This window comes from Mustela erminea, chromosome 2 (assembly GCF_009829155.1).
Source record: "Mustela erminea isolate mMusErm1 chromosome 2, mMusErm1.Pri, whole genome shotgun sequence".
NCBI classification, from domain to species: domain Eukaryota; kingdom Metazoa; phylum Chordata; class Mammalia; order Carnivora; family Mustelidae; genus Mustela; species Mustela erminea.
Window position 1 is genome coordinate 133474163 of NC_045615.1, and position 12958 is coordinate 133487120.

The window sequence follows — 12958 nt, forward strand, 5'->3', positions numbered from 1 at the left end:
ATAAGGAATGATGTATATGCATATAAAACAAATTTAACACAAATCTGGATCTCTTGTTCTTGACATCATCACCTGCTATCTCATGTTTCAAGATAAAAGACTGTGCCTTCCAGGAGTTAGTCCCATTCTGAATCACTCCTGCATCTCCTCTAATTTTGATTGATGGAAATTGAGAGGGAAAACCCCTGCTCCACTGTTAAATGGGTCAAAGGGTTCTGCTCTAAACAAGTTCCGTTGATCTCAGTAGATCTACTAGGTATTGGAGGTAGCTATGTCCCATTGCGAGTAGATGTCAAAGATGTGTGTGATATTGGAGAAAATGGTATCGTATCAAAGATGTCAGTGGAGGGTGACTTAGGTGTCACACTGACGCTGGAGATGTTGATACTTAGGTTATTCTTAACTGGCTTTCCAAATCTTGTACTTTGTTTTTAAGTTCCATATTTTCAGTTCCTAAGTCTTGAATTCTTTTCTATAATCTTGCAATCTGTTTTCTTGTTTCAACATCTTTTCCTCCAGATTCTGGAAATCTCCTGTATGCCAGGTCAAATGCTTGGCCAATTCCTAAAGTTATTTCTTGAGCATAATTTTAACTGTCAAATGCACAACACAAATATTTATTTGACTCAGAATCTTTGCATATGAAAGTGAATATCCTCTTGTCAGTTTTGTCATCTGCACAAAATAATATTCTATGAAGCTGGCAATTGTGTTGGCCTTCCTTTGTTTTCAGTTCTGGAACTTTGACTCCATGTACTGGTATTTGCAGCTCAACTTGAGGAATTTTCTGGCCTTCAGATTTCTTGATAGGTCTTGGAAAATTGAGTTTCCTGACAGCACCTCCCACAACTTCTGTTCCTTTAGGCTGCTCCACTTCTATACTGCCAAGAAACTTTGCATTATAGGGAATGTAACGTTTTGATAAACTTCAGGCATATGTATCCATGTTTTGTCTTTCTTCCTGCTAACAGCATAGTTCCTGATGATCAGCCGAATAGATGTTCAGTTCAATCACATTTTATATCCTGGGAGTGCTGGAATATGGTTGAAAGAATAGGCAGACTCTTGACTTTGAATAGTTTCAATCATACAGGTGCCCTCTGAGTTCTTCAATCACTTTCTCTCCTGAGTGACCCGTGTGGTCGGGTCAGCCTTTGGGCAGGTGTGTGGAGAGCTTCGGTGTCCTTTGAGCTGGGTGATCTCTGCTCCTACTCAGCCCACGCACTCTTTCCGTGGCTGTGAGGGAAAGTTTTTTGATATCAGCAATGGTGCTAGAAGGGGGACCATTCAGCTGGGGGACTTTCTTCATCTGTTTTAAGACATGATTCATTTATAGAGAATATATTTAAGAAATCAGGAACAAGGGCACCTGGGTGGCTTAGTCAGTGGAGCACCTGCCTTCAGCTCAGGTCATGATCCCAAGGTCCTGGGATTGAGCCCAATATGAGGCTCCCTGCTCAGTGGGGAGCCTGCTTCTCCCTCTCCTACTCTCCCTGCTTGTGTTCCCTCTCTCATGTCTCTCTCTCTGTCAAGTAAATAAATAAAATCTTTAAAAAAATCAGAAACTGTTGTGATAGAGCAGATAGCTAGTTTTGACTTTCTTCACATGTCTTTAGCTCATGTTCTGTTCTTGAACACGATTGTGTAGACTTAAGAAGACCAAACAAGTTTGCTAGTGTGACATCTCCAATCTCCTACATAAAAGAACTGATCCTGTAGTTCCCAGGGGCAATTTATGAAAGAGTTTGTTCACTTAATGACATATCCATCTTACTTTAGGATATAGCTATAATTCTTTGTGTGCTCAGTATGCTGCTTCAGAGCTTATACATTCAAATAAATAAAAAATAGCAGGTATTTTTCTTAAACTAGACTACGACTATGTTTATGACTATGTTTGAAACCATTGTTAGTAGAGTACTGGTAGGGCAAAAGAGCACACGATCTGCCATTAATAGCAATATTAAATGGTAAAAGAACTATTTATATAAATGGTTATGAGATAATGGTACAAGTCATTCAATTTTATCTTAGAAAATATTTATTTGAATATTTAGCTTGTTTTTACATTAGTATATCCAAGTATCTTATATTCAAGTCTTGATATCCACCTGCAAGTAAGAAAGCCTGGTTTGTCTTCTATCTGTCACGTTCTTTCAATGTTTATCTTAGTTTTCAGCTACTGAACGACTGCAGAATAAAAAGTACCTTAAAAAAATCCCAAGTAGGGACACCTGGGTGGCTCAGTGGCTTAAAGCCTCTGCCTTAGGCTCAGGTCATGATCCTGGGGTCCTGGGATTGAGCCCCACATTGGGCTCTCTGCTCAGAGGGGAGCCTGCTTCCTCCTCTCTCTCTCTCTGCCTGCCTCTCTGCCTATTTGTGATCTCTGTCTGTCAAATAAATAAATAAAATCTTTTAAAAAAATCTCCAGTAAAAGATACTAAGGAATAAAACTGTAGAAATTATAAATAAAACTGATTTTAAAAGATTATGGTCGAGCTCTTCTGTTTTGAATTATTCTCAATTTTGATTATTAATGCTTTGGTGGAGACCATAAGCCAAAATATTATGAGGTGAGAGTATAAGACATGATATGTTGTACTTTCATAATATTTCCCCTTTCAAAGACGTTAATATTGGCATCAAATCTGTGAGGAGACAACAGTAATAATTGGATGAAGGAGTGAATGATGGAATACCTTATTTATTGGAAATAGAGAATGTGTAGGGATACAAAGGCAGGTTGAAACTTAAAAATCACAAAAAACCCACCCGGTTCCCTCTTTTTTTTTTTTTTTTTTTTTTGTCTTCCACTTATGCCCTTTATTCAGTGTGACCTGAGTGTAGTAAAAATAATATTAATAATTCATTTTGAATGCTAGTCAAGAAGTTACATCAGCTTCTCATTTGAAGACTTTTGAATGACAGATGTAGTTCAATTGCCTGAGCATCTAAATTGATTCTGTAATATAAGACCACAGATGAGGAAAATGATTTATGTCTCTCTATGCATTTTTTTCTAGTCTATGTCTATCATTTTGTTGAGATAGAAACATCTGAAAAGTTGTTATCTGTAGACTAAGCATCAAATAGAATTTGGCACTTTTCTCCTGCATATGACTTAAATGTCTTTGGTCGGCATATTTTGTATCCTACCTCTTCTTAATAACGTAGGGAGAGCCAACTTTCCTGAACACTCATATTACGGAGAACATAGAGATATTGATAAATGCATAATCATAAATCAAAATGACTGAAAATTTCCAGTCATGGTACAATACAAACATGAATATTTATGTCCCTAAGTAATAAATATTCTCCCTATAAATTAATTGGTTGGCATATGATTTAGAAATCGGTATTTGTTAATTTTGTTGGCCTAAGTCTGTCCTCTGGGCAAACTAAATAAGATTTGCAGATCTGCAAAATTAAGAATCAGCTTAGAATAGCTTCTCCTGGTGACATCTGAAAGTAATATGTGGGTAATACATTTACACATCACTCAAGAAAAGCTAATACAAATATAAAGTACTAGGAAGCCAGGAGTAGAAGACAAGAAATTATGTAGATCTTCCTAATTCAGAAATAAACCCACCTGCTTACTCCTCAATTGTTACAGTGTCTCCTCAAGACCTGCCTGATGATAAACAGGTCGTCTCAGATATTGTTCATTGACACAGAACACCTTTGTGGTTTCCGCACATTAAAAGCAACAAAAAATTCATTGCCATTTTACAGCTGCAGACAAATGTTTTTGTGAATGCACATGGCATACCTTCTGGGCCTTCCAGAATTAAGTCATGACATAGATAGTTGAGGGTTAGTTTCCAGAGAAATGCAGAGACCTATGGGACCAGGGCTGCTGTTAGCTAATAATTTTCAGCTGGACGTACTACATCCATTCAACAAATAGTGCCCTTGCATCTAGATATGCCCTCTGTAGCTATTCCTCCCACTGTCCCTTCCAGTGGAGAAGGGCCTTTGCTACATAATTTAACGTGAGGAATAAACGTGATGCCCCACGTGACCTTGCTGGTGTATGCTATTGCCGAGTAAATACTAGGCTTTCCTCTTAATATTGTCCTTGTTTCTATTTGGAGAATCACTACCTAGTGAGGATTATGCTTTTGGGAGTTGTGTCTTTCTCATCGCTTTAGAATGGGAACACCGTAAAATATATTAGAACCAAAGACACAGCGAAACATACCAAGTGACAGTATGTGATGGGTGACAATGTGTGGTATCTCCACATCTGGGATTTGGACGCACACTCTACCTTCTGGCAATTCCCCAAGGAGACTTATAAAATAACTGCTTTAGAGATGTCTTTACATCTTGACTGCTCTTTCCATCCAGGAGAGTAGCTGAGAGAATCAGCTTTTTCCTCTGTGTAGCTCCCTTCCCATCAGCCGCGAAGAAAAATGGGAAAAAATGCCTCTGTTTAGATTTGATGAAAAGAGGAATCAGAGCTGCCTTGTTGCTCTGACTAGTTATAATATAAAGTGGCCACTTGTGGAGTTATTTTTATACCTATTTCTAAACTAGTAGAGATGTTTATGGAGGAGTGTTCCTACTGTAGTGATAGTGTGGAAAAGTAAAAGGAACACCAGACTTTCTGATCAAGGACCTTGGTGGAATCCCTGATCTCATGTATTTCATGTAGCTGTGTGACACTGCTTTGTGATTTTTAGCTTGGTAATATTTGGAAAGTCCATAAATCACAGTGAACCATCATTCTTTTATGTGTAAGATGGGAATAAGAACCACATTACTGATGTGAGAAGTAAATGTGATATCTCATGTGATCATGATGGTGTATGACACTGTTCAGTAAATGGTAGCCATTAGTTATTACAGTAAGTAATCTCTGGCTACAGGTTCAGAAAATGGATAGCATGTAGCCAGCTATCTCAAACTGAGTTTATTCTTTGTTATGAAAAAAGAACCCACAGATTTCTTCTCAGCGTAAAAGATTTGCATGCTTCTATACCATGTGTTATTTCGGAAAGAATAAAAGATTGGAGGTATTGATACTTATTGTGTGATATACCTTTATGATATTACATTTTTCATACAACATGTATTAATACCTTCAAAGCTTTAAGAGGACACACTATTTGTCCTTAAATATCACCCAAGTTTGGGTTTCTGAAAGGAGTGTTTAAAATCTAATTCTTAGTGATAGAAAAATGAATGGATGCCGAAATCCTGCAACAAATTTATCAGGTGCATAAATAATTAGTTGTGGATTTATACTGTGATTTAGGAAAATATGCATATGGTTATGATTTACCTAGAAGGAGGATTCAACAAAATATTTTGTAGTTCTATTTTTCAAAATATCATAAATAGTTGGAGAACTTGATTATTAGTCATATACTAACAATTTTCAGAATATTAGCATCCAAATGAAAATGTTCAGGTCTTATTAAAATATTCCAACTTTAAGACCAAATCCTTTATATGAAAATTCATCTTTTGTGCCATCCATTCATTCCACATGAATATTTATTGGGTCCCTGAATTTATAATGCTGAGAAAATGAGTTTCCAAGTTCATAGTTGTGGTTTATGTGGACTCCAAATTATTTCACCACTGGAAACAGTCAGAATAGCGGATAGCTGGACAGGGATGGTATTTAAAGGGCAACATGTGTTGACATCCATGGTGTGACCCTGTCCAGCTGTCCAACCCCAGCCTGTGCTACTTTTGTCCTATATGATCCAGATATAGCTCTCTTTAACGTAGCCCTATTATATCTTGATCTAGTTCTGAATATAAACCATATCTCAGTTCTTTATATAGCAATTTGGGGGCAGTAAACTTCCCCAAGGCCTTTGAATACTCTGCTAATGCATCTTTCCTCTTATGTCTGCCTTTCTGCATTTATGGGAATCCCCACATTGTGAATTTCACCTGTCCAGCAAAAACATCGGAACTCCAAATTCCTGGCTTCCTTGCATGAAGAAGCAGATCCGTGTCGAGGGCGACTAATCAGACCTACTCTCAGTAAACCATCAGAAGTTCTGGATGGTGCTTTTTGCTGTTGTGACAGGAATAGAGACGTCTGGGCTTTGGTGCTACAGTAGCTGTTTTCCAGTGGTTAGGAAGTCAAGTTCTTCACACCAAAGTGACATCAGTGGGCAGGAGATATGGTGTATCCTGGTCCTGGTGGGTCAGCAGAAACATCACCAGCTGCTACTTTGTTGTTTGGGTTTGGGTTTTGTCCTGGAAAGCTTTGTCTCAGAGCCTGGCTCTCCATTCTTCCTGACAATGTTGTAAGCTACCTGATAGACTTTCAGCATCTTCCGGTTACCAGCGGGACTTAGCTTCTGTTTCCTGGAACTGTGAATTCTGTCTGTTGAACATCCCCAGTGCAGCCCTATTTAAGAGAGCCTCCTTCAGCTATGTTTTTTTTTTTTTTTTTCCTTAGAGTGTTGTTTTGTTTCCTTCTTAGCATGTAATGCAAGTTCTAATTATTTATTGACTTGATTTTTATGTCTCCAAGGGACTGTGAGTGTCTCCAGTGCTGAGGTAGCCTTTTTTTTTTTTTAAGAATTTATTTATTTATTTGACAGAGAGATCACAAGTAGGCAGAGAGGCAGGCAGAGGGAGAGGGGGAAGCAGGCTTTCTGCTGAGCAGGGAGCCCCCGGGGCTCAATCTGAGGACCCTGAGATCATGACCTGAGCTGAAGGCAGAGACTTAACCCACTGAGACACCCAGGCACCCCCTGAGGTAGCCTTCTTATGCACCGTTGTATCTACTGCATCAAGTAGGTTACTTGACCTTTAATAGTCATTCAATAAGTGTTTTTAAAGCAATATGTGGAGGATATGAAAGCTTTCATTTTTCTCAGCGGGTATTGTTTGCCTTGTGAAGGAATCAGTGAAGAACCTTATGTTTTTCTGACTTAGTCTGATTTCTCCAGATTAAACAGAGCCTGAGGCAAAGGCCTGTGGTTTCTACTGGATCAGGCAGTGCAATCCCAGGGAGCAAAAGTAAGGGACGAGGAGAGCTAAGTAGGTCTCATGAGAGAATCAATGGAAGGATGTGCTACTGAGTTGACTGCCAGTAGGTGAGTCTTGACTATTTGATATTTGATCATTTAATGAGACGTTCTATCATGTCTCAGGACAGTCCACTGGGAGGGTGCAAGGGGCAGGGATTGATCACCAAAGGTACCTCCTGGAGTGTTAAATTTATCTCCCTTTCGGGTTCACCTATAGGTATTCAGAAGCATCCTAAGCCCTCAACAGGGGAGCACCAGGACAGCACACAAGAGCACGCAGCACTGGCAAGAGGAAAGGTACATGGTAAGGTCATGCCTGAAGGAAGAGTACTGTAGCTCTCACAGAGCTTCTGGCTGTACTGACAGCTCAAACGAAGAAAAGTAAAATCTAAGACCTCCATAAGAGATGACTAACACACTTTTTACTTCCCAGACTGTACTTTGGGGGAAATAGTCGGATTGATATCTTGCTCTAAGCATAAGTGAAGGACATTCATGATGTTTTTTGGTAAGAGTTGAGTCTCCAGCCAAATGGCCATGGAAATGGCTCCTGGTAATTTTTACCACAGATCTAGACCTCTGACCCCTTTCGATTAGTTCAAAGGTGAGCACCTTGAACTTGAAATCTGTGGCAACTAGAGTCTCATTTCGGTGACGTGAAGCTGGGAGTAGAGGAGACAGGATTCTTCTATTACTCTGTAACATTTAAAGGCAAAAGCTCTCAAATAAAGTATGCTTATTAAATAAAATCTGAAGCAGTGGCATTCTGTTCTGCAAAGTTAAAATAACAGCTTCGTGGGAGCACCTGTAACTATGTAAATGGAAAGCAAAGACAGTGAGAGTAACGCTAAACATATTAGCATTCCATTAAGTTAATATCTTTGCACCTTTCTTCCCTGGAGACATAAACCTTCAGAACTTAAATGGTTTTCATTTCCTCTTCCGATACCCTCCCAGTAATTAGGTCTTCAGAGTTGTTCTCCTAAATGCTCCTACTTTTCAGCATCACTCATATGCTGTTTGGCACATTTTTTGTTGACCCAGGATCAGGCTGACCCAACCAATATGTGACCCAACCACATATCATTTTTGGTATTTGCCTGCATTTTTTTTTTTTTTTGAACAAGAAAGCCATACTCATGGAAAAGGTATGCATATGTGTGACATTTCTCCTAATCCAGGAGTTTTCTTACGGTCACAAAATTTCTCTAAAACTCTGCTTGTGAAATACAATTTGTGGATAGAGATATTGTTGTCTTGCAAGTCTAACAGGTAGCTTAGTGGCAGTGCTTGTGATTCTATAAATTGAGAAATAATGCATAAACAGCAGTCAACATATAAGGATTCCATCAAGTTAATTATTTTTCCAGTTTCCAGTTTCTCTTTTAAATAATTTTGACTGCATTCCCACTATTAACAGCTAAACACATAAAAAATGCAGGCTGTTCAAGACGATAGTATTTTCCTGCATTACTTTCTCACTTGGCCTCGCATTGTGATGAAGTATCCACACTTGTGTCAGAAATATGTAATCTTATTTCCTCCACTTTAAATTTTCCTATTACATTTTAAATTGCATTTATTAAGCCTAAATTCAAATATTCAAATCTGTCTCAGAAAATATAGCTCAACACCCTTGACATAAAAAAAAAAAAAACACCTCCCACAACTCTCTAAATGCTTGCAAGATTCCTTTTGAGGTGAGGTGGAAAAGTACATAATAATAATAGTAATAATTATTTAGTGCTTCAAAAATATTTACCAGTTATTAGGGCAATGCTGGTCTGAATGAGAATACACATAGAATAAAACAATACTATTTTTTCCATGCAGGCATAATAATTGGATGGTAATCTGATTACAGATAACAGATTACAAGAATGTCTCTGGATTTAGACAAACCTGCATTTAGATTCTGGTTTTGCAATTAATATGCTTAGCTGACTAACATGTGACCTTGAACTCTGTTTTCTCATCTTTCGTAGATTCCTACCCTTGAATAGTAGTTGTATAGAGTACATGAGATAATGGAGGTTTAGGATTTACTGAGCATTCAACACACGACTGCCTAGGAGAGGTGTTATAGCTTAGTGATTAAGAAAAGAAGTTTTAGATTTTAATAGAACTGCCACCTCCTACTGTTCCTGTGATCTTGGGCATGTCTATTGATTCACTGAGATTTAGGACCTCAATTGTGGAACGGCGGCTATGATACATATTTCACAGGGTTTTATTCTTGGGTAAAATTCATATATGATAAATGTAAAGTACTTAGCACAGTACCTGAGACATGGTAAGTACTTAATAAACACTAGCTATAAGAGACTCAACTTCATCAGAAAGGATACCACTACTTATATTGTCATTTCTTGAAAATTTTGTTAGGGTACAATTTAGATTATACAATTCCAGTTGTTTACTTAATGTAAGTAAGGAGAATTTTCAATATATATCACCAGATATAATTGATAAAAATGTACTTTTTATTTTAATAACTGATATATTAATAAGGTAATAGTATCTTCAAGACTTGCATTTTTTCCACTGGACAATTGGTTTATGTATATATATTTATACCATACCTTCCTTTTTGAGAAGTACTTAAAGAAAAAGTGAAAAAAATTCATAGCATTCCATTTTATAAACTTTATTTTAAACCATGTCACTCATTTGACATGGTTATTCCTTTCCCAAAGGAATAACCATAATTAGGTTATTCCTAATAACCTAATACTCATAATTAGGAATATTCTTCTTTTTTGAATCTTTATCTCATTTTTCATATATCTGCCTCATGTTTGTTATTTCTGCTAAACTAATACTCATTTTTCTTTGAAAAACAAAAGAGAAATCTTAAAAAAGCCAATATAAATATAAAATAGTAATATATTTTGGAAAGTGCAATATCTGATATTGCTCTTTTTTAAGATTTAATGTATTTCAATATTTTATCTGGATGATTTATTTTGGTAACATTTTCCCCAATGCTGTGGAAGCAACTTTCTGGAACAAAAATCACTGATTGAGTGATTATAACCCCTATTTGTAGACAAGTCTACTTTTTCACTGCTCTTAGGACCTAGAGAAGCCTATATTCATTCTTAGTCACAAAGACCTGTTCTCACAGTACAACAGAAAGTGTGGAATTTGTCAAAAATATGTCTACTTTGTGAAAGACCCCAGGCAAGCCATGATATTACTTTTCTTTAGAATCTGCAATTTCAAATGTTTAAGCAGCGGTGGAAACCTATGCAGAAATACCAAACTTACAAAAGCCTGTTCTTGTGTAAAATGACTGCTTAATATCAAAGATATGTGCTTTTATGTTTGTATTCTAATACAATCTAGCAGAGATTAGGAATTTGGGAAAGGAATAGATGAGAAAATGTCTGTGTTTGTAAATTGAAGGAAATTTGTGACTATTAATGGATATTTATCCTATAAGATGAGCTGTTAATTGTTTTTTATAAATATTTTTATTAAAAGTTATGAAATCTCTCTATTAAACAGATTATTTATGTGAGAAAAGTGTGTGTGTGTGTGTGAGAGAGAGAGAGATTGAGAGAGAGATGTCTTTATGTGTGTGTATTTCTTTTGTGTGCATATTACTGAGGACTCGTTATGCTCCAAGAGCTCTGGCAAATTCCTTACGTACATTTTGTCTTTGGACCTTCATGGTATCCCCGTGAGACAAATGTTCTTCTTTGCTCCATTTTATAGATAAAGCAACTATAGCACAGAGAGGTTAAATAACTCAATCTGTCATACAGCTTGTAAGTGGAAGACAATGTTTGACTTTAGTCAGCCCAACTTCAGAACTCCTGTCCATAGCAACAACGCTAGAATCTTCAGAAATACGTGACCTAGTTTAGGTCTGTGGGTAGTACGCCTACTTCAGTGTCAGGTAAGTTATTCTTGTCCTTTAGTTTTTCCCTTAGACATTCAAACTGTGCATAAATCATCTTCATAAAAGTAAAATAAAATAAAATAATAGAATAAAAATTTATTAAGCAATTAAATTAAGTTAAAAGACTTAAACTCTTATAGCAAAGGCAATATTTGGTAGAGCTGTACAGAGAACATCATAAAATCATTATTATGGTCATTCTGCCAGAGAAACTTCCTCTGGTAGTTTCTGAATCCAGGAAATTTTCAAATTGGAAAGCACATTTTTTGTAACAAAAACTGGGAGATACAAAGCCCCCCCCCCTTTTTCCCACCATGAAGTTCTGCTAGATGTTGCACTGAGCAGAGAGAGAGAGAGGGAAATGAGTGGGTAGGTAGGGTTGAGCTAGCAAGACCAGCTTGTCCTAGAGAAAGTGTCGGATATTTATGACTTGCAAAAAGCTGTGCAAAGAAGGAACAAGCTTTAGAGATTAAGAAGTATAGTAGATGAAGATACTTCATATGATGCTTGAACTTTAGCACAATTTAGAGACTAACAATTTTTGTTACTAGAGTTATATTCCTTGACAGAAAAATGTCCCCTTCTGTTCTGATGGGAACAAAACAAGGTAAGCATCAGCTATAGAGAAGATCAGCTTCAAAAACAGAGTCTGGAGGACAACACAAGATGAACCAGCGTGACGTGAGGCAGATATAGTGTCACTAATCCCGTAATGAGGAGGGACTGATGATTAGGTCAGATCACATCTTGGTGCTCTTTAGCTGAACATGAAACAATTCATAGAATATCTGTATCAGACTAGGCCACTCTACGATCATGATGGATCAAAATGAAAACAAGATCATTCAGTAATCATGTCAAAACATGTAGAACACATGCACCTTGACCAGAACAAGCTAAGATGAGTGATTGCTACTTCTCTACTAGTTATATCTTTGGCTTCAATCTAGTCTTCTCTTCTTCTCGATAAGATGTATTAAGATGCCTAATCACAGAATTACTCACAGTTCCTGACAGCAGTGAATCCAGAGTGACATCAAACTTCCTTAAAGCTGCTCTCCAATTCATAAGTCCGAATTCTATGAAGTGTCTTCTAACACACTCTACTGGTCCATAGCTCCCTGAGGAGTGTTCTCCCTGGCTACAATGTGCAATAAAATCCAACCTATCCAACCACGGGTGTATTCTTGGTGGTCATTGACTGGACTGCACTGGCAATAACTTGTAATAATGACATTTATGCCGAAATTAATTCTGTGAATGCATTATTTAAAATTTTCCATGGCAAATAACATAAACTCATTTGAACTAGCTTGAGCAAAATGGAGATTTTAAACAATGGAATACATGAGAGGCTCAAAACACACAAAAACTGAAAGTGGGCCTAAAGAAGTAACATCTTTTGGATGTTGGATGGAACAACATCAAAGGAGAAATTTGATGTCATCAGAGCCGTAGGAAGTATTCTCTCTCTCTCCATCTTTTATCTCTTTCTCATATTACTTATTGAAAATCATTTTGCCTCACCTTGCTCTTCCATTTTTATTGCAGAATAGCTTTTCCTAGAATAATATGGCTTCCCTCAGTTGTTAAAATAGATGTTATACTTCAGGCACACACAGAGGCTAAAACCAAGACTTACACGATACTTAGTCACACGTGGATCCTTAATGGCTATCTTTCAGTTTCTTGTCCTTGCATCAAGTGAAAAAAAAGTAGGCCTGGCTCTCAGCTTGGATCACATATATTGTGGTTGAATCAGCCTAAAAACCTAACTCATCTCTGAATCCTACTAATGATGGATCATGGGCTAGGAAGATTGACTAAGAAGTGTGAAGTGTTGATTACATATCATTTTTATTCCATAAACTGGTTTTAATCCCAATTAATTATTTTGCTATCTTTATGATCCCTAAGCACAAACCAAATAAATGCATAATTTTACAGATTAATTTGAGAACTCAGATGATAGTAAATAATAACCATGGCTAACGTTCTAGTGCCTCCAATGAGAAGAATTTTGGGGGGTGTTCTAGACTAC

The 12958-nt window shown here is 37.1% G+C and overlaps 1 pseudogene; it reads right to left on the bottom strand.

Annotated features, from left to right (window-relative positions):
* Nucleotides 1–328: 328 nt before the first annotated feature.
* Nucleotides 329–11985, bottom strand: LOC116582601 (annotated as a pseudogene).
* Between the last annotated feature and the right edge of the window lie 973 nt (nucleotides 11986–12958).